The following is a 25,494-nucleotide window of genomic DNA, read 5'->3' on the forward strand; positions in this document are numbered from 1 at the left end:
TCCATTTTTAATTCCCCCTATATGATTAACCTAAATTCATTTTGGTAGACTAAATTCACCATCTTTACCAGTGACTGGTTACCAGTTTGATAGGCTTTGAACTATTTGTGTCAATAAGAGGCCAGGGAAAAGATTTTCCAGGATTTTGGTAAAAATAAGCAAATAATTCTCATTCCTACCTGATGAAAACAAAGAAGAATCCTTTCACCTCTATGGCTGAAAACTAACCTTGGGTGAAACCAACACTTGTTTGGCAAAGCAAATATACAAGAAATAAAGATATTAAGATATTGAGAAAGATGAGAGAAAGAAATGGGAGAGACAGAGCACATGCTTAGAACTGATATTTAAAAATCACACACACACACACAAAAAACAACATAGTGTTTGTTACTAAAGGTTAAACACAGTAAATGATAATCAGAATGATCTACTGGATTAGAGGGTAGCCTCTACTCCCACTTAGAAAGTTTAATAAAAAGGACATGGAAGCAACTTTCAATGAAAACAAAAACCATCATAAACTTCTGCCTTTCATGCTAGGTTTTAAACGAGAAGTGTTTCATTGATTACTGGGTTAAACTGGGATATTATTATTGGCAAGATATTATGATTGGAAAGTTACCTACTGCTCAATGCTTTAAAGACTCAATAAAACAATGTTGGTAGCAATTACTAAAATAAAATAAAATGAGATAAATATCTCATAACTGAGTTGTGACTACTCACCATCTTGTAGTATTTAAAATATAAATCATTATTCATCTTTCTATTGATTTATACTCTCAATTACTTATCAGTTGATTTCCATATGTCCAAAGTTACTACTGGTTGTCAACAAATTTACATTAAAGGATCACAATCTTAGTGATGCTATACTTCTGTAGTTATTGATCTCTCCCAATAAAATGGCATCTCCTTGATAAGAGAATTCTTTTTTAGCTCTTCATCCCTTAAATACATGTTACAGGGCCTAGCATATGTGACAAATTCAATAATATCTGCTGAATAAATGTATTAACAAATAAAGTTAGTGGGACACCAGTAAATTCTGTGAATGTCAAAAATATAGGATAACTTAAGTCATCATTTAAATTTTCATTCGAAGGGGTGCTTGGCTGGCTCAGTTGTTAGAGCATGCCCTCTTAATCTTGAAGTTGTAAATTCAAGCCCCATGTTGGGTGTAGAGATTACTTACAAAGAAAATCTTTTAAAAATAAATAAATTTTGGCTCCATATTATGTATTTTGTTATTATTAAATAAACTTCAAAAATATTATCTAAGGCCAACTTCCTAAATATAGTTAAAACAACATGGGGATGCCTGGGTGGCTCAGCGGTTGGGCGCCTGCCATTGGCCCAGGTCCTAATCCCAGGATCCAGGATCAGGTCCCACACTGGGGTCCCTGGGAGGAGCCTGCTCCTCCCTCTGCCTGTGTCTCTGCCTCTCTCTCTCTCTCTCAGTCTGTGTCTCTTATAAATAAATAAATCTTAAAAAAAAGAATTAAAACAACACAAGCGATTATAGAGTGCCAATTATATTCCTAAAGTTTATATTAAAAATAGCTCATAAAATATTATGTGAATGCATAAAAATATTACAGCAGATAAGATTGTCTAATTTTATGTTTTTAAAAATCGAGAAAAAGAAATCTTTGTCTAGTTAATCAAAGAAGTCAGCTGAGAAATGTATATGGAGAAGTAGACATCTATAAAGCAATATCTAAGCAGATATTAAGAAATCAGTCATTATTTACTTAAACAAACAACAAGTATTTGATAGCTCCCAGGACAGAAGGAAGGAAAGAATCAGGCCTATGGACTAGTAACTCTGGATATTAAATGCTGAAATGCATATATCATCTCTCTTAGACATTGCCATTGGATGATTCAACTGGAATTATCTCTATGTCTGTCTGCACTTGAGATTAACCTTTTTAGAAAAAGGAATCTGACTAGTCTACTTCTGAAATTAGGGGAAATGTAGTTCTGTATGTAGCTTATTGTGTATTTGGGGGTGAGGGGAGATAATTTCCCCAAAGGTCACAGATCAGATAAAAAACTAAAACAATGTCAGAATTTGCATAGTCATTTAAGTTCTCACATTTTATATAAATCTCAAGTTTTTCTTTTTAAAAACCTTGTAACAAAAGAAGAAAGTAATTGGTATAAACAGACAATAAAGTTAACTGTCGATTGATATTTCAAAGTTAAACTATGAAAACTTTTTTTATTTTTCAGTTAAAATTAGCTGATATCCAGGAAAATTAACTTCTCTTATGATAGTCCACCAGAAGTTTCAGGAAGATAGAAACTTGCTATTAACTTTTTAAACAGAATTTTCTATGATAGAAGATTGGATAAGCAGATGTTTAGAAGTTAAAAAAAGAAAATAAATAAATATTAAAATTAAAAAGTAGCAATAGGGCAGCCTGGGTGGCTCAGCGGTTTAGCGCTGCCTTCAGCCCAGGGCATGATCCTGGAGACCCGAGGTCTAGTCCCACCTCGGGCTCCCTGTATGGAGCCTGCTTCTCCTTCTGCCTCTCTCTCTCTCTCTGTGTCTCTCATGAATAAATAAATAAAATCTTTTAAAAAAGAAAAGTAGCAATAACTGCAGGAAGGAGATGCTACCTATCCAGAAGGAGAAACAAAATTAAAATTAAAATTTTGATTTTAAGATTAAAATCCAGAATATGTGAGCACTGAGTGTTATACTATATGTTGGCAAATTGAATTTAAATTTTAAAAGAGGGCAGCCCAGGTGGCTCAGCAGTTTAGCACCACCTTCAGCCCAGGGCCTGATCCTGGGGACCTGGGATCGAGTCCCACGTCAGGTGCAACCTGCTTCTCCCTCTGCCTGTGTCTCTGCCTCTCACTCTCTCTCCCTCTTCTGTGTGTGTGTGTGTGTGTGTGTGTGTGTCTCATGAATAAATAAATAAAATCTTTAAAAAATAAAATAAATAAATAAAAGAAGAAAAAAGAATCCAGAAGGAGGGGGCGCTCCTAGACACACTTTGGTGTCTAGTCCTTTGGGAAGCAGGTTCTACCTGGCTATGAGTTGTCTGCAATTGGTTTTGGAGCAACAATGGAAGCAGTGGACTGGAAGGAACAGCTGCAGGGGTAAAGGGATATTCCTATGCTAGGAGAGCCAATAGACAAAAGTACAAGAGAAAGTTCTTTCTCCTCTTTTCCTACTATTCCTTCTTCCTTGTTTGCCTCTCTTGATAAAGGAAAATTGAAGCCCCAGCTTACAATAAAAGAGTGTGGAAGAGGGAAACAAGTGTTGAAGCTGAGAAACAATAGTTTCATAATCACTACAAGCTATGTTACATTTTGACACACTTTTAATTTCCCACATTAGCCCTTATTTCATTGGCATTTTAATTTGGTGTCATTAATTACAAGTTACTTCTTGTAACTTTGAATGGTATATAGAATGCCAAGAAAGTTTATGTGAATTATTTTTGTCATAGTTAAAAGTTACCCAACTTTTGACTATGCGATTCTAGAATTCTAACTTTTGTCTAGGTAATAGTCTTATAATACATTTATGATTCACTGGCTCTAGTAAATAAAGCCAGTGAATGTTATAATCTTGTTGCCATTTTTGTGTCTTCCTCTAAAGCAAAGGATTATATCTATAAGCCTGCCATGCCAGTTAAAGACCATTAGTCACAGGAAAAAACAGTGGCGTGTGGAATGGATCAGCCCAAATTCATCATGACCACTAAAAAATAACACAAAACAAATATCTTATTAGTGATGTGCCAAGAGGTTGATCATTTCGAGTGAAGGATGGCATGTTAATGAATATATATAAAGGCAGTTCTCAAATTCACATATTTCAAATTAACAGCAATCAGTCAATTACACGCATGATATCGACTTGCTTCACATATTGCCCTTGAGTAGGCTGGAAACATACAAATGAAACGGAGTCAGATTTATGATGGTTTGGAGGAGATTTCTAATTTAAATCATAGCAAATACTTTATCTTCCTGATACATAGAACCAAGCAGATTTAATCAAAGTAATCAACTCTAAAATAGGCACAAATAATGGCTAAACAGATATGGGGCGGGGGGGGGGGGGCAAACAACATCAACAACAAAAACCCTAAACTAAATAAAATAGGAAGGCATTGAACAGGAAATCTTGGCCTTTAAACTGTTATTATATAATGGATTTTCTAAAGTAAGGTAATACATTTTCTGAAGTCTTATAAAATAAGATTCCAAAAATACATAGGTCAGTATTAGCATTGCTGGAATAAATACAGATATAGGGATTCATACAACTCCATTGCAAAAAACAAAAACAACCCCTCCAAAATGTCAAAGGGCCTAACCAGGTAATTTTCTAAAAATATACCAATATCCAATAAGTACATGAAAAGGTGCTCCACATTACTAATCATCAGGGAAATGCAAATCAAAACCACAAGGAAATTATCAATTCACAGCTATTAAGAAGTCTATTATTTGTTTATAAAGATGTATTGATTTATCTGAGAGGGGGCAGGAGTAGAGGGAGAAGGAGAAAGATATTCCTAAGCAGACTCTGCTGAGCACGGAGCCTAACACGGGGCTTTATCTCACAACGCTGAAATCATGACCTGAGCCAAAATCAAGAGTTGGATGCCCTAGGTGCCCCAAGAAGTCTATTATTATTATATTATTATTATAGAAATAAGAGATAAGCAAATGTTGGTAAGGCTATTGAGAAAAGGAAACCCTTGTACACTGTTGGTGGGATTATAAACTGGCACAGGGATTATGGAAACCAGTATGGAAGTTCTTCAAGAAATTAAAAATAGAACTATCATATGATCAAGAAATTCCACTTCTAGATAAATATCCAAGGGAAACAAAACTATTGCCCCAAAGAGAGAGTTCCACTCCCATGTTAATTGCAGCACTCCTCACAATAGCCAAGTTATAGAAATAACCTGAGTGTCCATTACCAGGTAAATAAAGAAAATGTGATTATATATATATATATATATATATATATATATATATATATATATATAATTATACATGTATATTCAAATTTAATACATATATATATATAAGCTGAATATAACTCAGCTTTAAAAAGAGAAATTGGGCACCCCTGATGGTCCAGAAGTTTGGCATCGCCTTCAGCCTGGGATATGATCCCGGAGACCCAGGATTGAGTCCCACAACTGGCTCCCTGCATGGAGCCTGCTTCTCCCTCTGCCTGTGTCTCTTCCTCTCTCTCATTCTTTCTCTCTCTCTCTGTGTTTGTGTGTGTGTGTCTCATGAATAAATAAATAAAATCTTAAAAAAAAAAAGGAGAGAAATCCTGTCATCCATGGATGAATTTGGAGGGTGTTATACTAAGTGAAATTTATTTATATGTGAAATCTAATTATAGATATTCTTTTTTAGGGGGTAACAGTATACCTTATTGATGGTACATGACAAGGTAAGGCTCTGCAAACCTCTCCCTTTCTTCAGTAGGTCTGGGATGGAAACTGTGTAGAGGTTGGGAGATTCTCAGTGTGTTGGAGGAGAAATGGAGCAAGAACTCTGTAGCAACAAAGGGTGTCTCTTCCTCTTGTGCTTACTGGGGCTAGTGGTCCAGGGGGCTCTCACTCCTTGGAGGCCAAGTGGATAAAAGTTCGTTTAATTTAAGTAGTTTAAGTACCCCTAGAAATACTGCAGGGGTACACATTAACTTGTTGTTGTTCTTGTTGTTGTTGTTATTGCTTTTAAGTTTTTATTTTAATTCCAGTTAGTTAACATACAGTGTTATATTGATTTCAGGTGTACAGCATAGTGATTCAACAGTTCTATATATACACATTAACTTTCTCTTACCATGTGGGGATACTAAAAGAAACTAAGAATTTAAAATATGAAATGGAAAGATTATCTACTTAATATTAATAGAAATAAAAACACAAAAATTTCTAATCCAAATAAAACCTCAACCTTATTTGAACTCAACCTTTGAAATATAAAGCAGGCCATGTGTATATTAAGTTGCACAGAGTTTGGCTAATAGCCATGAAATTGTCTAGTACTACCCTAACACAATTGGCGGGTACTTAGAACTCTGATAAAATGAATAAAACATTCTGCTTGGATTCAAAGAGAGCACATGCTTATTTAACTTACTGCTGTAAAAGACTTTAGTTTTGTTTTATTTTGCTTTTTAACTTAAGTTAAATATTTTCATTAAATGAGCAGTTCCCAGAGAAGAAAAAGGATAAATTGATGGTACTTAGTTGTCATCTTCTTTATATCCCCTTAGTTGTGAATCAATTAACTAAGTTGTGTCAATTTCTTAATTAATTCAAAGGGGGTATAACATTTGTAATGTTGATAAGTTTTCCCATAAAGGAATATATTGTAATTATCTGACAAATAAAATATTGTGAATACTAAAAATTTCCCTTCATTTGTTGAGAGAAGCAGTCACAATAATAATCTAAAAAGAAAATTCATCTGGAAATCAGAAAACCTGGCTTGCAGAGCTGGGAATGAAGCTTAACCGCACTGATCAATGACGTTTTATCTAAAATATAGTGAGTTCAGCCATCTGATCTTTAAAATATTATCTTTAAATATTTATGTTTATTAAAAAAATAAAAATAAATAAATATTGATGTTTATTGCTTTTACAAATGCATCATAGCATTGTTTTGGGAGCAGAGACAATAGATTCACCCTGACCTTGATTTTTTTTTTCTTTTTACTCCCTTTTTAGCAAGATATGCACATTTAAGGCAGTCTGTCTATTGGAGGGAAAAAAAAAATTACCAAAACATGAAAACCATGAGGCAAAACACGGTAATAAGTAGTTGACTCTTGACTGAATGTTTACTGTCAACAATTGGATTTTTATTCAGAAATCATTTAAGTTTTTATTTTTCCTTAGAAGGTCTCTATCCTTTAGATTTAATATCTCCAAGGTAGAAAAGCTAAATTAATAAAAGCTTTTTAACTAATTGTTTGTCAGAGCATGCAAAGGATGTATGTAACAGATACAGAACTTAAACCAAATCCTTGAGTAGAAACTACCCCATTTGAGTCATATAAACATGACTCACATCCTTCCCCCTTTTTGCCATATCAAGATTTACCCATCGTTTCAAACCATGCCCTCCTTCACCTCTCCATGACTAGAATGAGAGAGCCATGACTTATTAGCACAGAGAGACTTGATAAATCATCTAACTTTCTAATTTTCTGATTTTATGGCATTATAGAGAGTCTTGGGTTGTAAGTCAAAAGAACTTGATATTAATTCAGTGTCCTGGCTTTACTTATTGCCAGCTCAGCAACATTGGGTCATCTACTCTTTCCAAATATATTTCCTTTTCTGTAGAATGGAATCAATAACTCTCTTCCCACTTGATTGGGTATTTTTCCCAATCAAAGTAAATAAGAAATATATAGGTACTCTCATTAGCCTAAAAGTGACATTATCTGGATTAACCACCGAGGTGCCTAAAAATAAGAGTACCTCTATATTTCTTATTTATTTTGATGAAAATAGGTTTTTCTTTTAGGTTTTCCTTCCTTAAAATTCTATAGTCCTAGTTCTCAATTATTGTGTTGTTACAGAGGGCCACAGTTTGGGAAGAAGTTGAAGGGGTGAAGTGACAGAAAGTGAAAATGTGCATAAACATGCAGACTCTCTTTCCTTCATAGCAGCTTGATGTGAGCCACCATTACTGGTGGGATTGGTTATATTTGTGACTGACAACAAATGACCGTGTCAGTCAGAAAGAAGCTGGAACTTCTTATAACATTGATTTTCATATCTTTATGCCCCTGTACATGAGCTACTGATGGATTTCAAACACAATTCCTTATTTAGTTTCTTACACTACATAGATACAATTCCATAGACTTTTATTTTATGAAAGATTAAGGCTACTTCCTAGTAAACAGTGAGCATAAATTTTAGTACTCAAAAACTAAAATTAGTGCATTGTTAGAATTTCTGAAGTTTCCAATTCTGTAGAAAGTTTACTTGCCAAGTAGCATCATGCAATATTGAAGCTATGCTTTGAAATCCCATTTTCTTTTCTTTTTCTTTTTTCTTTTTTCTTTTTTCTTTCTTTCTTTCTTTCTTTCTTTCTTTCTTTCTTTCTTTCTTTCTTTCTTTCTTTCTAAAAATATACCAATATCCAATAAGTACATGAAAAGGTGCTCCACATTACTAATCATCAGGGAAATGCAAATCAAAACCACAAGGAAATTATCAATTCACAGCTATTAAGTAAGAAGTCTATTATTTGTTTCTTTCTTTCTTTCTTTCTTTCTTATTTATTTATTTATTTAATTTATTTATTTATTTATTTATTTTTTATCTGAGAGAGAGTCCACACACAGAGGAAGAAGGAGAAGCAGACTCCCCACTAAGCAGGGAGGCTCATGCCCCTATGGCTCCCATGACCCTGGGGTCGTAACCTGAACTGAAAGCAGAGGCTTACCCAACTGAGCCAGGTGCCCACAAATCCCAAGTTTTCAAGAAAAAACTTTTAAGTATATCATTAGTGTAGTCTTGAATAAGATAGGATTTTTAGCTGCTGCTTATTTCATTCTGTATCTCTATGTGTAAGCAACCTGAGTTCATTATTCATATTTAAAATATTTTGTCAAAAAAGCAAATATACTTATGGTAGTAAAAATACAAAGATTAAAGTGAAATAAAATTAGCTTGATATATGAGTGCATACTGGAAGCATGCACCATTACCAAAAGTGTATTCCCACATGAGGAAATGTAATGATATTAATAATATTAGATATCCAAATTTCCCCACTACTTTTTATGACACTGTGATGTGGAAATTTCAGCAGTAAGTAGATTAGGAGAATATTCAGTCCAGGGAGGTCTCTCGTATGATAGTTAGCTCTATTTATCAGGTCAATTGAATCTGCACCTGGAGACAAGTTTGCTTTCAGGTAAAAGGAAGAAACCTACCTGGTCAGGATATCCTATCTGGAGAACATGCTGATTGGTGAAAATGACTATCGCTGCTCAGTAACCAACACAAGTTTCTTTCTTTCAAGAAGCTTACATTCTAATAGGATATGCAAAAAAAAAAAAAATAGATACCAAAAATAAGAAGTAAAATGTATTGTATGTTAGCAGGTAGATAAAAAGAAAAGTACAAGAGAACAGTGTTCTGCAGTCAGAAGTGGAAAGAGAATGCAACGTTGCATTGTGAGGTCATTACAAGCTTCATGGAAAAGATGACAAAGGACTTAAAGAACAGGAGGGAGGGAGAGAGAGAGCCTAGGGAATATTCAGGAGATCACTGTTCCAGATAAATGGAATAGAGCAAGGTGGGAACATTCTTTCTGGGTTTAAGAAAAAGTAAGGATTCAGTGTGACTGATGTGGAGTGTGAGAAAATGTGAGATATAAGCAAGATGGTCACAAAAGAGAGTCAATTAAATTGGACTTTTATGACTTATTCAGAATAAAATGTTGAGCTATCACAGGGCATGGAGTAGAGAAGTGACGTTATCTGGCTTACATTTCAAACAGATCATTCTGGCCCCTGTACTGAGTATAGATTGTGTAGAAAAGACAATGGGCTGAAAGAAATAAATCAGTTATGAAATAGTTGCAGTATTGCAGGTGAAATATGAGGGTGTTCCAAACTAGAATGGTACTGATGGATGTGAAAAATGGTTGGATTGTATATATATTTTCAAGATAGAGCTGGCATGACTACCTCATAGACTATATTGTGTAAGAGAAAGAAACAAAACGACATAAAATTTTTTTTCAATAATTATTCTCATCATTTGCCATTAACTGAGATGTGAAAAATCAGCAAGTGGCGCAGATTTGTCAGGGAAAATCAGGAGTTCATTTTTAGAGATTGTAAGTTTTTAAAGGTTTATTAAACATTCAAGTGGAGATGTTCAGTAGCCTGTAGAGTATATAAATACACTGGCGTTTGGATAGAGCTCTGGGCTCTAATTCTACAATTTGAGGTTGTCAGCATATCCATGGTATTTTAAAGACAATGGGATTTGGTGAGATCACTCAGAAAACAAGGCAAGGGCCCAGAACTGAGCTCTGCAGCACTCCAGCATTGAAAGACTACTAGGTCAGAAGAGTTCCCAGGGTAAGTAATAGGGGATCAGAGAGAGAGAAAGGCAGAGGCTGCTTTCTAGAAGCTGGCACATGTTTTCTAAAATAGCAGCAGTTTATTGTCATAGATCTATTTAACTACTGTCTGTTGGATTCCTTGAAGGATATTTATAGATTCTAGTGTTCATTCCTTTTCATGTGTCTTCAGCAGTGAATGTGCAGAGAGGTAGAAATAGGAAGCCAGGTCAGTCTGGATGCTGAGAAACAAAAAGTTCACCTTTATCGTTGGTGCAAGTCTTATGGAAGCAAGGGAAGTGATGGAAAGGGCAAGGACACAGATGCCTAGAAGAGTTCTAATACATAAAAAGCTGAAGAATGATTGGTTTAGGTCTATCAGCAAGAATAAGTATCCAAATAGTAATTTGTATTCTCTAATAATTTTAGGCATGATATAAATAATAGTACCAAAGTGAGGTAATATAAATTTGTTGATTTTGATAGAAAAATAATTGTATTTATCATAACATTTGTTGTCAACATGAAAAGTAAAAACACTTTTCCCTAATTTAGCATGAACACTCTCCATGAGGCATTCATGGAGTCCTTGAAACGTTGAGAATACCATTTAATAAAAATCTAATTCATCTTGTCTAATGCCATTCAATAAAATTGTCATTTGGTAAGGCCATCATTAATTACTCAACTGGCAGAAATAATTATTTTTAGATATTCTCCTTTTGGCAGCTCAGCAAAAAGAAAGCAAAAATTGCCTCTGCAGAATAAGCAACTGGAGGTTTCTTTGTAGTCAGCATTTAAAGGTGACTTCTGATCTGTTGTTAAGACACATTTCTCTGGAAAAAGAGCATATGGCACTTCCTCCTCACCCTTTGCTTACTTTACAATTCATTCATAGGAAAATTAGAGGCTCAACAACAACATAATTCCATCCTCGGATCTTTCTTTCCTTTTCTTTCTTTCTTTCTTTCTTTCTTTCTTTCTTTCTTTCTTTCTTTCTTTCTTTCTTCTTCTCTTCCTTTTTCTTAGAACTATATAAAAAATGACTCTAGTGCAAAAGAATTTCACTTTCCCCTTACTGAAGGAAGATGTTGCTGATTATATAGATATGAACATGAAAACACTGAGATAACAAATTTAAAGGATCCAAGAGTTTAAAAAGAAAATATACATGTAAATTGAAATGCTTTAGAATATACTATAGTATATGAAAATCCTAAACTCCTATGTGGGACTGAGTTTCAATATATAGCTAATTTTCTTTTCTTTTTATCATCATCACTTGACTTGTATAGCTCATACTTGCAAATGGAATTGATGAAGACACTGGAACAATGCTCTATCCCAATTCAGATGAACCATCTATTGGTTACATAGCTCTAGAGGTATATAGAATTAAAAAATAAAATACTGGCACCCATATTCTTTGTAGCATGTGAGAAGTCTATATAATTTTTGGAGTATTGTGTTTCCATTTCAATGAAATTAAAAAAATAATTCCCTTCACTCTTATCTTAGACCTCATTATAATAAATACTTCCAAGAGAGTTTAGTGTTCACAGTCTCTGTGACATCAAACTTATAAAATAATGAATAAGAGCACCAATAAGGAAGGGTACTTAACACATACGTTCACATCAAGGAAATGCCATAGAAAAAAGGAGTGGGAGAATTAAGCCATTTCCTGGACCTAGACAGTATCAGCTCATCAAAATCAAAGAACCTATGATGAAGTAGTCAACATAATGTATTTTGAGCAGCAATGCCATTTCAGAAGAAAGCATCATCCATAGCATTAAATTGTTATTCTAAATTTTAATTTTGTTGAATTTGTAGATCTAAGAGTTAATTTATGGATTTTCAAGACTCACAGAAATTATTAATGTAATAATTTTATACTATTTAGAAAACATTATAATAAAAATTTGTTAAAACTTGTCAGAGTGAAACTTGATTCTTGACTTCCTAAAGCTAAATCCAATAAATACACACACATATACATATACACAAATAATTAGGATACACAGACAAAAATTCCCCAACAGCAACCAAACAAGGAAGTTCAAACTCATGCCATAAACTCTAAAAGCACAAAAGTCAAAGAAAATATCATACCATTCAGGAAGGCCTTGATGAAGTATCTAACCCTGCTATCCAAATCCCACATAGTAGAGGGGAATATGATGCATTAAAAAAATCCAATAAATTATTACTAATATACCACAATTTAGAGAGAACAAATATGTACATAGGCAGTAGGAGGGCTAGGGAGAGGAGGAGAGAAACAGAGGGAATGAACACTGAAGTCTTTTAACATAAAATACAATCTGAAGATCCACGCACTGGTGGGGAAAAACAACCAGGTTTTGCATTTTCAGTAGATCCATGATAAAATAAGAAATTTTATCATGAAACTTGGATGTGTTGCTTTACCCCTTGGACAGAGCACAGCCACCTACTAATGAAGTGAAATCCCAATACAGTTTTGGGTTTTTTTTTTTTTTTTTTTTTTTGGCTTTTTTAAGAGGGAGAGAAAGAGAGAGAGAGAGAGCACATTCACATATGTGCATGATGGGAGGGAATCTTAAACATGCTCCATACCCAGCACAGAGCTGAGGGTGGGCTTAATCTCACCACCCTGAGATCATGACCTGAGCCAAGATCAAGAGTCAGATCCTTAACTGACTGAGCCACCCAGGTGCTCCCCACCAAATACATTTTTTTTCAAATACAGTTTTTTAATAAATCTAACTAGCTAGCAAATATTTCAAGTATTCTAACAAATTATTCCCAGTCCTAGCTGTGTTCTCAATTGGATGACAACTATGAAAACATGTTATGAAAGAAGAGGAAGGGAAGAAAGAAGAAAGAAAAGAAGGGAGGGAGGGAGGAAGGAAGGAAGGAAAGAAGGAAAGAAGGAAAAATCTAGCAGGCAAAAGATAAAGAAGCAAAGAATCATATTTGTTCATAAACTCAAGTAAGTAAGGGGCAAACAAATAAAAAAACCTCACTCCTAGGAGTTTCTCCCCCTTTAGAAGAATTTAGCAAAGACTTAATTCTGTAGAATAAAACTTGAAAGGTACATTAATAAAGAATGAGATTTTTAAAAAAAAGAATGAGATTTTTGAGCTATAGAAACAAATCAAACAAATCAACACCATTAACTGGAAAAATAAATTAATTAGGGAAATGGGATCAGAAAAGTTGAGGATGCAACTCAATTGCCACGGAAGAAAGTCATGAGATTATTATTTTGAATGCAGAAGAAAAAAAAGGCAAAGATATTGATATTGGAACAGTTAGGAAGATGTAAAGGACAGAAAGAATGTATCAGATGGTTAAGTATGTTATTTCTCAGTCAGATATGCAACACTTGAAAAAGAATGCCTCTAGATATAGTAGATTTTCCATCTTACTGTGGATAAAGAACTGATCTTGAAAATGTAAAAGGTCATGTCATATTCTATGAAAAATTGATGCAAAGTAGTGCACATTGAGATATGTTCTTGTTTAGTTATTGAATTTCAAAATGACTGAGGAAACTTTTTTGCACACAGGTAAAGGAACAAGTGAAATATGAAAGAGGAAAAACCAAGTTTGCCTCAGAATTTCACATAGTGAGATTTAATATCAGATGAAGCAATTATCTACAAAATTCCAAGGAGAAAATATTAAAAAAAAAGACCAATGTATAATTCAAGTTCATACTTTTTATTTATTTATTCATGAGAGACACAGTAAAAGAGAGAGAGGTAGAGACCCAGGGAGAGGGAGAAGCAGGCTCTATGCAGGGAGCCTGACATGGGACTCGATCCCGGGTCTCCAGGATCACACCCTGGGCTGAAGGCGGCGCTAAACCACTGAGCCACGTGGGTTGCCCCTGTAATTCAAGTTCAAAGGTCATTTATATGTATAAAAGTGGCAGATAATTATTACTAAACACAGGGGAAACACTTAATCCCTCTTGAAAACCTGCTTTCTGTCTCAAGCCAGCAAACCAGGAGAGGATAAAAATGCAAAAATCAGGAATAGGGCATGGAATTGGAAAAATGAACGATTAGTAAGTATTCAGCTTTCACTCAGATGTAAAACTGCTATAAACAACTGAGAGCCTTATGCCTACAGAAAAGAATACAAGTGTTATGGACTTTGATAAATAAAAAGTAAAAATATACCATTTTAAATCAGAAAGGTGGTAAGAAAGAAAAAATAATGGGTGCTGATTTTTTATCCTTTCTAGTAAGGAGCCATTTTGATAACATAATATTGAAATTTAGAGAGAAAAAAATAGAATGGTTCCAGCTTTATATTGTCCATTACAATCTTTCCTTCTTAACTTAAAAGGAATACTTAAGGCATTAGAGTCTGTTTGGTTATTTTTAAACATGGAAGCATTTATCCAAAACTTTTTGTTTTTTTCTGATTCAATTTTATCCTAAAAATTCAAAAAATATTGAAAATAATGCATTTTAATAAAATACACAGATATAACCTCATTTTAAGAAAATAAATTTTATTGATCTACACATTATTTTTCAGTATACATGCATACAAAGGGATGATGCTGTCTCATTTTTCTCTCTTGATGATGAGATTCTAGTGGATTTTTAAAAAATTATTCTTCTGCACTTTGTATTTCTTGACTTAAAAAAAAAAAAGCCTGCATGATTTTATATGAATCCTATAAAATCATTATCCAAAAAGAAAAGAGGTCTATGTAATACTTATCTTTGTGTAACATGGATTTAATTCTGTGCCTCCGGATGGTGAAACTGGTAGGCATTGGCCTGGGTAATAAGAGACAGGATTTTTTTCCCATTATCTTTAGGCTCAGATATCATGGGTTTGCTATCCTACGTTAGTCTTACCTGTGAAAATGTCTAGTAAGGAGTTTTCAGATTTTTCATGTGGGCAAAAGCAGTCAATCTCTGTGTTTGGAAGCCATGGGCAGGAACTTTCTGACATTGCCAAGATGTAGAGTCCTCGTGTCTCATTTCCTAAAAGTTTTCTATATTTATTAAAAATCCACATGGTGGATCAGTAGCAAGGGAAATCTTGGTATATCACCTGGCTTTATCTAACTAGTACCAGTACTGAAGGGAGTTACTAATAACCTGATAGAAATCAGGAGGAAAAGGAAGGAAAGCAATATTCATCTTTAAAAATATATGTATATGGTAAAATAATGATTTTGAGATTGAAAACCTGCAAAGCAGGGAAAATATTCAAATCCCCTTCATCCTAATGGAAAAATTCACTGACTGACAGTGAGATGTTGTATCTTGTCAGCAACAGCAGTGACCTTTAGACTTGAGGCTGACATCAATATACCACAACAAGCTATCTCTTAGAAGGCAAACACAGATCTATGTGAATTTCAAGAATCTTCAATGAAAATTGCACAAAGTCATTTACTCTATGATCCTTATATTTTGAAATGCCTAGAAATTGCACTTCAAAATACTTCATCATAACTAGTCTCTAATCTCTGAACACATTTATTTAATTTTTACTTTTTGTTTATGGCAAAAGAGTGATTTCTGAAAGCAATATGAAGAGAATTGCCCTCCTGGAAACTTACTGAATATTTTTTAAAATGCCTGCATTATTGTTTCTATTTAGAGTAACATTCTTCAAAATAAGTGGATGAAAAGGGTAGCAGAATTCCTGCTTGTATGACATTGGTGTCTTTGAAATTCAGTTCCTACTTTTTATTCCTTAAAAATATAAACAAATGTATCAATTGAAATAATAGTTTAATTTTAGAACTCCTATGATATCCTCTTGCCTTGAAGAATTCATTCTCCTTCCCTTCTACCCTCCCTCCCTTTCTTCTCTTTTTTCTAATTTGTTCTGCCAGCTCTTGTTGAGCTGTGCCCAGGCATTGTACTCAGCACTGGGAATACAAAGAGGAGACAGAGTCTATACTCTTGATGATCTGAAATCCGGGTTTAGATAAGTATTGGTAAGTCAAAGACTACAAGGTTTGGAGGTCTGTGACTGTGTTTGTGAGGAAAAGCAACATCTTTTAAAAATGATTGAAAAGAAGTGTTGACATATATACATGTATATTTCAGATTTTAGTTAAGCATCTTTGACTACTATTAATTGTTTCCATTTTGAGCACCTGCAATGTGTCATGAACATATTGTACTCATTCTCTCCTCTAAATTTTCAGCCTGGACCCTCTTCTCCAGAATGTACCTTCATTTCCTTCAAAGTGCTTCTCAATTGTGAAAACTTCTTTAAATTCAAGTAGTCTTATTAATTTTTTTTCACCTACAAACAGATCATTTAGAGATGGTTGACATACATTAGCATTAACCTATATTGCATTCTTCACATGTCAGTCTTATGTTCCCCTGACTGGAATGTAGTCATCTGGAGAGATCTGTGGGTTCTTAGAGTACGAGAGAGATACCAGACCCTCTTCAGGGCCACATAGTAGGAGTGTGAGAACGATTTAATTATTGAAGCATGCTCTTTCCTAAATATATCCATTAGGAGATGTTGGGCATAGAATTGTCACATCTAGAAAGAAAAACAGGACACGCAGTTAAATTTGAATTTCAGATAAAGAATTTTTTGTATATAAGCATGTCCCAAATATTGCATGAGACATACTTACACTTAAAGAAATTATTTTCTGTTTATCTGTAATTCAAATTTAGCTGTGCATCCTGCATTTTATCTGGCAATGTTTATTGGAAGGAAACATTTTAAAAAATTGTGTTAGCTGCTTCTGTCAGTAGTCTAGAAGCATACTGCATATATATAATCATAATATTCCAAAAGACAAATACAGAGTCATTTTTATTTATTGGAGGGAGAGACATTTTTCATTTTTAGACATATATATGCTTGTAGGTACCCATGTGCACTCATGTGTATGTATTCACACATACATGTACATGTATGTACATAGGAAGGAGAAGGGCACCTAGCACTACTTTCAGGTTTGACAGGCCAGTCATAGAATGACAATAGGAAAAAAACACTTCATTCACAAAAGCATGCGAAAGTCCCCCCAGATATAGTCAGACGCTAGAAGATGATTCCTGAAAGGTTAAGATCTATTATTGAAGAAAAAAATGTATAAGACTATCCACAAGTTACATTTCATTTGAAAAGATACCTATTTCAAATTTATTTCAGTGTATTTTCTTTCCTTAATTATCATTGGCCTATTTTGCCAATTCAGGACTAAAGATGTGGGCATTTTTTTTATTATTATTGCATTTGGACTTAGTCAAAAGTGTTAGGCTCAGGGAAATGTTTTCTGCCAAGTTCCTCTAGGTCCATGCCAAGTAATTTTCAATTGGTTTATAAGCCCATGTGTATTTTAAATGAAATGAATACATACATTTTAGATTCTTTTACCCTTAACTCACCCAGATGGTTCAGAAGACATCGAATAAACCTTTGATTCATGTTATAAGAAATAGATTGCTTAAAGGTTTTGGAAGTCAAGAAGTAAGGCACCTCATTTGCAAAGAGTAAGTGGACCCAAATGTTGTAACTCCATGCGTATGATGATAGTGAGAGTTGTACTCTCAAGATTTAGTGCTTGGTTAAATGTTCAAACCTAATAATACTATACTTTACATTTAATATCTACATGTCTTGGATCATACTAACTTCATTAACCTGATATATATTGCCTACTACTAGCCTCAAGCCCTTACCACCAATACATGAAGAGTATTGAAAATGGTATTATATTCCTGTTTAATACTATTTTCTTATGTGAATTAGCTTCTATAGTACATTGGAAGCCAACAATACAGATGTAACTAGAAAGCAAAAATAACTACTAAATCCTACTGTGCACATCTGAGTTGAGTGTTTTTGCAGACCTTTTCCTATCTAGAATATGATTAACAGTATGTAATACTAAAATATTTTTTACTTCGTTTATTAATTATATTCTAGATATGAAACTTTATAAAAACTCAGATGTGCATAAACTTATTCTTAGCCAAGACAACTGTCTTTTCCTAAGGTTGGACTAAATATTTTGAGAAAGAGGGAGTTTTTATAGTGCTAAAGCTTTGTGGGAGGGGCTACTTACTCTTCTGCATCTGGGGAGATGTCCACTATCTACTGCTTGGTCCTCAGTACATACAGGTGGCTCCTTAGATATTTCTTTTCTTTTTTTAGATATTTCTCTCTTTTTTTTTTAAGATTTATTTATTTTAGAGAGACAGAGTGAGAGAAAGAGAGAGAGAGAGCATGTGAGTAGGTGGAGGGATAGGGGAGGAGGGGAGGAGAGAGAGAGGATTCTCAGGTAGATCTCCCACTAAGCATAGAGCCTGATTTGGGGATTGATCCGGGGATCCTGAGAACACAACCTGAGCAGAAACCAAGAGTCAGACACTCATTCGACTGAGCTACCCAGGCGCCCCTGAGATATTTCTTGTTTCTGTCCCAGTGCCTCTTTAGTTCTAGTGGAGTTCTAGATTATATCTACCACCCTGCAGGATATGAACATCATAAAACTTTCATGCTACTCTTGGGCCTAGAAATCTTTCATCCCTGCTCTGTAACCTAAGTTCTGTGTCAATAAACCAGAACACTGGCCCTCCTGATGTTTATGTGCTAATTTTCCCCCTCTCACTTTCCTTCTTGTTTCTCCCTAGATTAGGGAAGGCGTGTGTATGCGTGAGCATGTGTGTTTTCCATTCATGATAAACTTTGGCAGAAGGTACAATCTAGCTCTCTCTTTATGTGTCATGAAATGCTTTGTCTATGCCAGCGGATTTCTCTTCTTCTAAAGTCCAAGGTTTTTGTAAATCAAAGCCAGGAAAAGCACAGATCCACTGGCCTAAACATTTGAATTAGTCTGAGGACTGCAGATAGAGAAAAGAAGTGTTATTCTAAGAAGCAAAACATCTCAATAACTTTGACCATCACTTGGTGAAGGAATTTATTTCCATTCTTTAGAAATCTATAAAAACTATGTAGAGGATGCTTTAGCAGTAAAATAGAACTACAACCATCAACTTAAAATCTATAAACCCAAAGTCATAGAAGAAAATATGTGAATCAGTGTTATTCCAAAACTGTAAAAAAAAATTAAACGGCATTACCATAAATAGAGGTACTTTTAAATTAGGCTAAGACCTAAGGGATGCTAGGGTGCGAGAGAGGCTGCCCTGGTGGTGGGTGGGTCAGTGTGGGTCAGTGAGGAGAGCTGGGCTAGTCATGCTCAAATTTACACTCCCTAAAAGGACTTCTAATTTGAGAAGGAAAATAAATTACCCTCATGCCTGTTACATACACCGGAAATAATAAACTGGAGAATAAAATAGAAGTTGCAACACATTCAAGATTAGGAAAAGTAGGAAAGTATCTGTTCAAAATATATTATGTGGATTTAATGGGCTTTACGACTTAGGATCCTTTCCGTTAATAGGGATTTAGGACTGTTTTCAGGTTCTGGTTGCACCCATTGGTGCAAACTCAAGAACCTTCAGAATCCAGGCAGGTGATTTAAATGTAGATAGGGCCAAATTCTAATCCCACTGGATTAATGGGAACCAGAAATGTACTTTTTGTCCTATGAAAAGATTCACCACCCAGGCCAGACAAAACATCTGCAGACAACATGGGTGGCTTTCAGGTCACTGTCAAAGCAACCGTATATCTTGGAAATGACTTGGAAGAATTGGCAAATAAATTATGAAGTAAATAGATTACTTTGTAAATTATAATATCGAGGCATGACATTTTGAGAAGGAAATTCCAAAAGTGTTAATTTCATTATTATTCAGAAAACATTTGTTCTTTGTTTCCCTTCGAGAATTTGCAGCTCTTTCCTTACGAAATAGGATAGTAGCAATAGATTTCTTGTGAAGCAAGAGGAATTAATAATTTTTTAAAAGACTTTATTTGAGAGAGAGAGAGAGAGTACAAGAGCAGGGAGGCGCAGAGGGAGAAGCAGGCCTCCCACTGCAGGGGGCCCCATAAGGGGCTCAATCCCAGGACCCTGAGATCATGACCCGAGCCAAAAGCTGACACTTACCAGACTGAGCCACCCAGGTGCCCACAGGAATCATTAATTTAAAAAATCTGATTCTTACTGTATGAAACTGGTGATGTTGTTAAATTGGGAAGCTGACTTGAATAGGTAGAGAACTGTGTTTAAAAATATTTTAGTAGATGGTAAGATACTGAGCCACTGACCACTGTGGAAATTACTTGGTTTCCTGACAAATTTGGAAATAGGGTTTCCAGTCTCACTCTTCCCACAGTTGTATCATGTTTCCACCACGCCTTGTTATGCCAGTAGAGATGCAGTTGTACTGTATTGTCTTTCTGCCAAATATATTCTCAACTATTTAATTCTACTGGTCTTTTCACATATCTGTGAAGGAGATATATGATTTACCTCATCCTGCATGTATGGGGAAGGTAATATTTGGGAAATGTAGGTTCTTACTAGAAATCAATGAATCAGGCCAGCCTTGATTAAAAAATGGTTTTCTGGCTCCTGTTGGGAAGTTTCCTTAAGTGTTCTAGTCTGAGCTTTGCAAGAAAGCAAGAGCTCTTCATTTAGCTTGATATAATTATTCTTTCACCCATAGACTAAATGGATCTGTAGTTTACATGCTCTTTTACTTACAGTTTATGGTTTTAATTACAGCTTTCACCACTTCCTTTGACTTTTAACCACCTGTCATTCCTTTGCAAGATTGTTTCTTTCCCATTGGTCATTGATGGCAATGTCGCTGATATTTAACTTCAGGCTTGTGCTTTTGTTCTATTTATGCTAATAATAAATCCTACACTTCTAACATGATACTTAGGGTAGAATTCAGTGGAGTTAATTATATTCCCTTGCATAATGTAATTCTGAACTCCCTGCGATGAAAATAGCATTAGAATTTTCTATAATTTTATGTTTGCTCTCTCATTACTTCTGAGATTTAAACAGATTTAGTTTAGGTGACCTGAAGTTCAAGGTTTTCCTAAGTGAACTGAATGAATTATCTCTGCTTTCCACTTAGCAATGATGTTTATAAACTGACAATGAAATGGGATGACAGTCTCCTAAGGGTAGGGAACCAGGCAAGATGCTTGTCAGCACCATTACACATTCAATGGTTTGTTTTGTATTTTTTCACTGGCTCTTTGTTCATGAAAGTCAAATCACAAAATAATCCTAAAGGATCTTAAGGTCAACCAAGATTGTATTAACTGTTCTCACATTTCAAGTTTTTGATGAGAAAACATAAAAAGAAGGAAATACAATTATTTCTTAAGCAAAAGTAGCCTTTTTAAAATGTGCTACCTGTGCATTCATGTGGAATTGTAAATATTGATTTTTGCAAACAGAGATGGAATTTTCTTCTAGGATTCTCTATGGTACCATGGTGTAACAAAACAAAGACACCAGAACCAGTTATAGATTTGCACAGTGGATATTCCCCAGACAAACTATCTAAACTCTCTTAGCTTCATGTGAGAAATGGGGACATTAATATCTATCTTACAAGTGTTGATATGAAGATCAAATGTAATAATGTGCATTAAAATTAGTGGTTGTTCTTCAATAAAATTAGTGGTTGTTCTTCCTAAGTTTTGCATTTATATAAGTTTTGCATTTATTTATATTTATATATAAAGTTTTACATTTATATATTGGTTATATATATTTAGTTATTTAGACTAATTTATCCAAAAGTTACAAAGCACCAGATTATTCAAGACGGGAAGTACTTTTAAAGAGTCTAAATTATCTCACATTATTCTCACTCCTGGCACACTAGACTGAAGATAGAGTGAGATTCTGATAACAACAGACCCCCCTCTCTGAGTCTCTGAAACCTGTTCCACTTAAGTCCTTCCATTCAGGTTCAGGTAGGTCAGCAGAGTTTTGCATGGCCTCTCCAAAGGTCACAATTTACATTTTCTTCTATCACAGCCATGTCTTGTCTGCCATTTCTGGGTGACCTTTCATCACCACTGTGATATCCTCTGTCACTCCTGAGGGTGATGTCCAGACTCTCAAACAATCTGACCATTCAGGTAAATTTCTCTTGTTTTAATGTTGTAGAGGGTGCTTTTATATAGATAGATTCTGAGCCGATATAGAGCACATTCTTGCCATAAATCCTACCCCACAGAATTATGTTGCTGTCCATTAGTAAGCCACAAAACAGAACTGGATTTTTCTCTTATTTTCTTAAACTGACATATGGTGATAGAGTTCTTTCATTTCACCTATTTTTATTACAGCTCTTTTTCTCTGCTGGAATCCAGGGATAGGCCAAAAAAACAATCTGACATGCATCATTACTCAAATAAACATTCCCCTTTGTGCCAGCCCTCATAGTCTGTCCATACTTGTGAACCCCAGCTGTATTTGTCCTCTGGCTAACTTCCTTCTTTATGGATTAATAATGTCTTGAAAATAAGCTGCCATTAGTCTCCAATCAAAATGCAGTCAATGATCTCATGAATAAAAGAATGTTGAGGGCCTCTTTCATGATCCCCTCCCCCAAACACATTTTCAAATTTGGATGAATTCTCCAAGGTATGGAGTTCTCTTTATGCTGCTGTGGCTACTTACGATATGTACAGATAGCAGTCTTTGTCATATAATTGTGGTCAAAGTTTATAAAAAGAGCCAGAGCCCAGTTTAGGTTTGTGTTGTTGATTAAAGTGATAAGTATACATTATGAGAGACCTACTATTAGTTCCAGTCAGGTTTTTGCAATTCTTTTTCTTGATGTTAGTTTTATGTTATACTCATTTGGTCTTGAATTACAAGTGAATCACATTTCCCAGACTACTGGATTCTTATTCAAAATATTTATCAGCTATCATCAGAAGAGATGGCAGATTAAGCTAATTTTAAATGTACCCTTTTACGTAGGCTGAAAGTATTTTCTACCTTCTGAGGCTCTAAGTGGGGAGGTTTTATATTTGGGTGTTCATACTACACCCTTGTAAGGATAGCTGTGGAATTTTAACAGTTGGGTCAGACCTACCTGCAGTCTAAAGGATTTTGTATGGACCCATCATTTGTTACAGAACCAAGTGGTTTCTGGGGAAGTGAAAGCATTTTCTTCCTAAATAGAATGGAATTGCTAATCTATTCAGGGAAATCTCTTTGCATTAAAGCAGTTATGTTACTTCCTAATCATCCATGAATTACTGAAAACATCTTTGAAAGATTTGAAATGTGGGGTTCTTTACTATCATCTGGTGCACTAATGTTGAAATTAAAGATGAGCTTAGATAAGAGATCTTATTTTCTTTTTAAATAAATGTGCCTTTTCCATTAGATTATTGTCCTATGGTTGTCCCACTGAGCTGTAAATTATTCCCATTATTTTATCATGTGCTTCATTTCTGTCGTCCTGGTAACAAAGCATAATTGCCTTTTTAATATTTATGTATTTTATTCAAATGATTCTTTTTAACTAAAGGAAAAATGAACTCTAACAGTTGAAGGGCATGCCAATTCTAATCTCTATAAAACTTCCTTTTTTCTTTTTTTTTCCTTTTGCCTTTTTCTTGTACTAGTTCTATAATATGAGCTTCAGTGCAGACATTAACATAATTCTTAAATATTTGTATAACATTTTTATGTTCAACAGTTAAACTATCCATATTTATTTACTACATGTAAATGTGATAATCGAATGTTTCCAATTATATTAAATGTCATGGCTAGTAAGTTGACCATTCTCATTAAGGCATATAAATTATGATGAAGAAAGCTAATTCTGACCCCTTATTATTATCTATTATGCTGCTGCAGTGCTCAAATAATGATCACATTTTTTATAATGGAGAGCTCATTTAAGATTTGCTATTTTGAAGAGGTTTGTCAGTCATTTAACCTGGGGAAAAAAAAACAGTTTGTACAAATTTAAAACCAATAACATTAAAATATCACTTTTTTTCAATAACATTTTATTTCAATATCTAAATATAATTTGGGGAATTATATGTAAATATAGTGGGAATATTATAGTAAGTGGTGATATGGCACATTTTCATCTCATTCTACTGCCGTCATAATTAAAAAAAAAACTGCAAGAAATCTTGTACTTAAATTAGAGATAAACAGATTGTGAAAACAGATTTTAGTTTTCAAGAAGAAGAAGAAACTATTACATGAGCTAGAGACATAAAAAAACTTTCTAAAATGTTATAAGACAGCATAATCCTGTTGATTACAAACTTGGTACATATCTATCATTTTATAAATGATTTTTAAGTTGAAGAGTATTTCTTTAAAATACTTGCAAACTCTAAAGCTACTAGAAAGAAAAAAATAGAATTTAAAAAAATCCTGCTAAGCAAAAAATTAAATTATTTTATAATTACAGGTTCTTCTATGTTTGGAAATGGTCACTTTTAATGGCTTACACATCAATTATGGAGGGAACAGTGATAGAGTTATTCCTGTCTTTGATTTTAACTTATTACATTGTGCAGAAACCTGTAAACATCCAATGTGTCACAAAATTTATGTAATAAAATTTAAGTCTGGCAGTTATTTTTAAGGTGATTTTTGCAAGGTTAAATTACTATTTCTTTAAGTTATGTATTCAATCTTTTAATCTAATCTTAGGTTATTTTTAAGTGACTAGACTTTTTAATAGCTTTAAACTAATATGAATTACAAATTCTGAATCAACGCACAAGTTAAGCAGTGTCACTTTAAACCTACAACTGAAAATTTTTTTCTCTAATATACTATTTTTTAGAGGAGTTTTAAGTTCATAAAAAAACTGAGAGAAAGGTATAGAGATTTCCCATATACTTCCACCCCACACACTGATAGTTTCCCTCATTATCAACATCCCCCACCAAAGTAGTACAATTCTTACAGTTGATGAAGATACATTGGCATATTCTTATCACCCAGAATCCACAGTTTACACTATGGTTTGCTCTTGGTGTTGTGCATTCTATGGGCTTGGACATATATATCATGACATGTAGCCACCATTACAGTATCATACAGAGTATTTTAAAAATCCTTTGTGCTCTCCCTATCCATCCTATCTTCTTAATGTCTGGCAACCACTAATCTTTTCACTGTCTCCATGGTTTTACCTTTTCTAGAATATCACATAGTTGGAATCACATAGTATGAAGTCTTTTCAGATTGCCTTCTTTCATGTAGTAATATGCATTTGAGTCTCATCCATGTCTTTTCAAGGATTGATAACTCATTTCTTTTTAGTGCTGAAAAATATTCTATTCTCTGGATGTAGCAGTTTATTATCCATTCACTGCTGAAGGACATCTTGGTTTCTTCCAAGTTTTGGCAATCATTAATAAAGTTGCCACAAATATTTGTTTGTAGGCTTTACACTTTGATATAAATATTCAACTTTTCTGAGAAAACACCAAGGAGTACAAT

At 34.2% G+C, this 25,494-nt stretch overlaps 2 long non-coding RNA genes across 4 annotated transcripts in view; one reads left to right on the forward strand and one right to left on the reverse strand.

Moving 5' to 3' along the window:
• Window positions 1-9,210, reverse strand: part of LOC140636629 (uncharacterized) — a 142,082-nt gene extending 132,872 nt beyond the window's left edge. The window contains exon 1 of the long non-coding RNA XR_012033853.1: window positions 8,968-9,210. This is a non-coding gene — a long non-coding RNA (uncharacterized lncRNA). The remainder of the gene's footprint in view (window positions 1-8,967) is intronic.
• Window positions 1-25,494, forward strand: part of LOC140636627 (uncharacterized) — a 47,658-nt gene that overhangs the window by 8,499 nt on the left and 13,665 nt on the right. For 2 of the 3 annotated variants that reach the window (XR_012033851.1, XR_012033850.1), the window contains one exon: window positions 22,033-22,136. This is a non-coding gene — a long non-coding RNA (uncharacterized lncRNA). Of the gene's footprint in view, window positions 1-5,415; window positions 5,453-6,739; window positions 6,823-22,032; window positions 22,137-25,494 lie in introns of all 3 variants that reach the window. The other variant, XR_012033852.1, reaches the window with a different exon arrangement.

This window comes from Canis lupus, chromosome 7 (genome assembly GCF_048164855.1).
Source record: "Canis lupus baileyi chromosome 7, mCanLup2.hap1, whole genome shotgun sequence".
Lineage (NCBI taxonomy): Eukaryota > Metazoa > Chordata > Mammalia > Carnivora > Canidae > Canis > Canis lupus.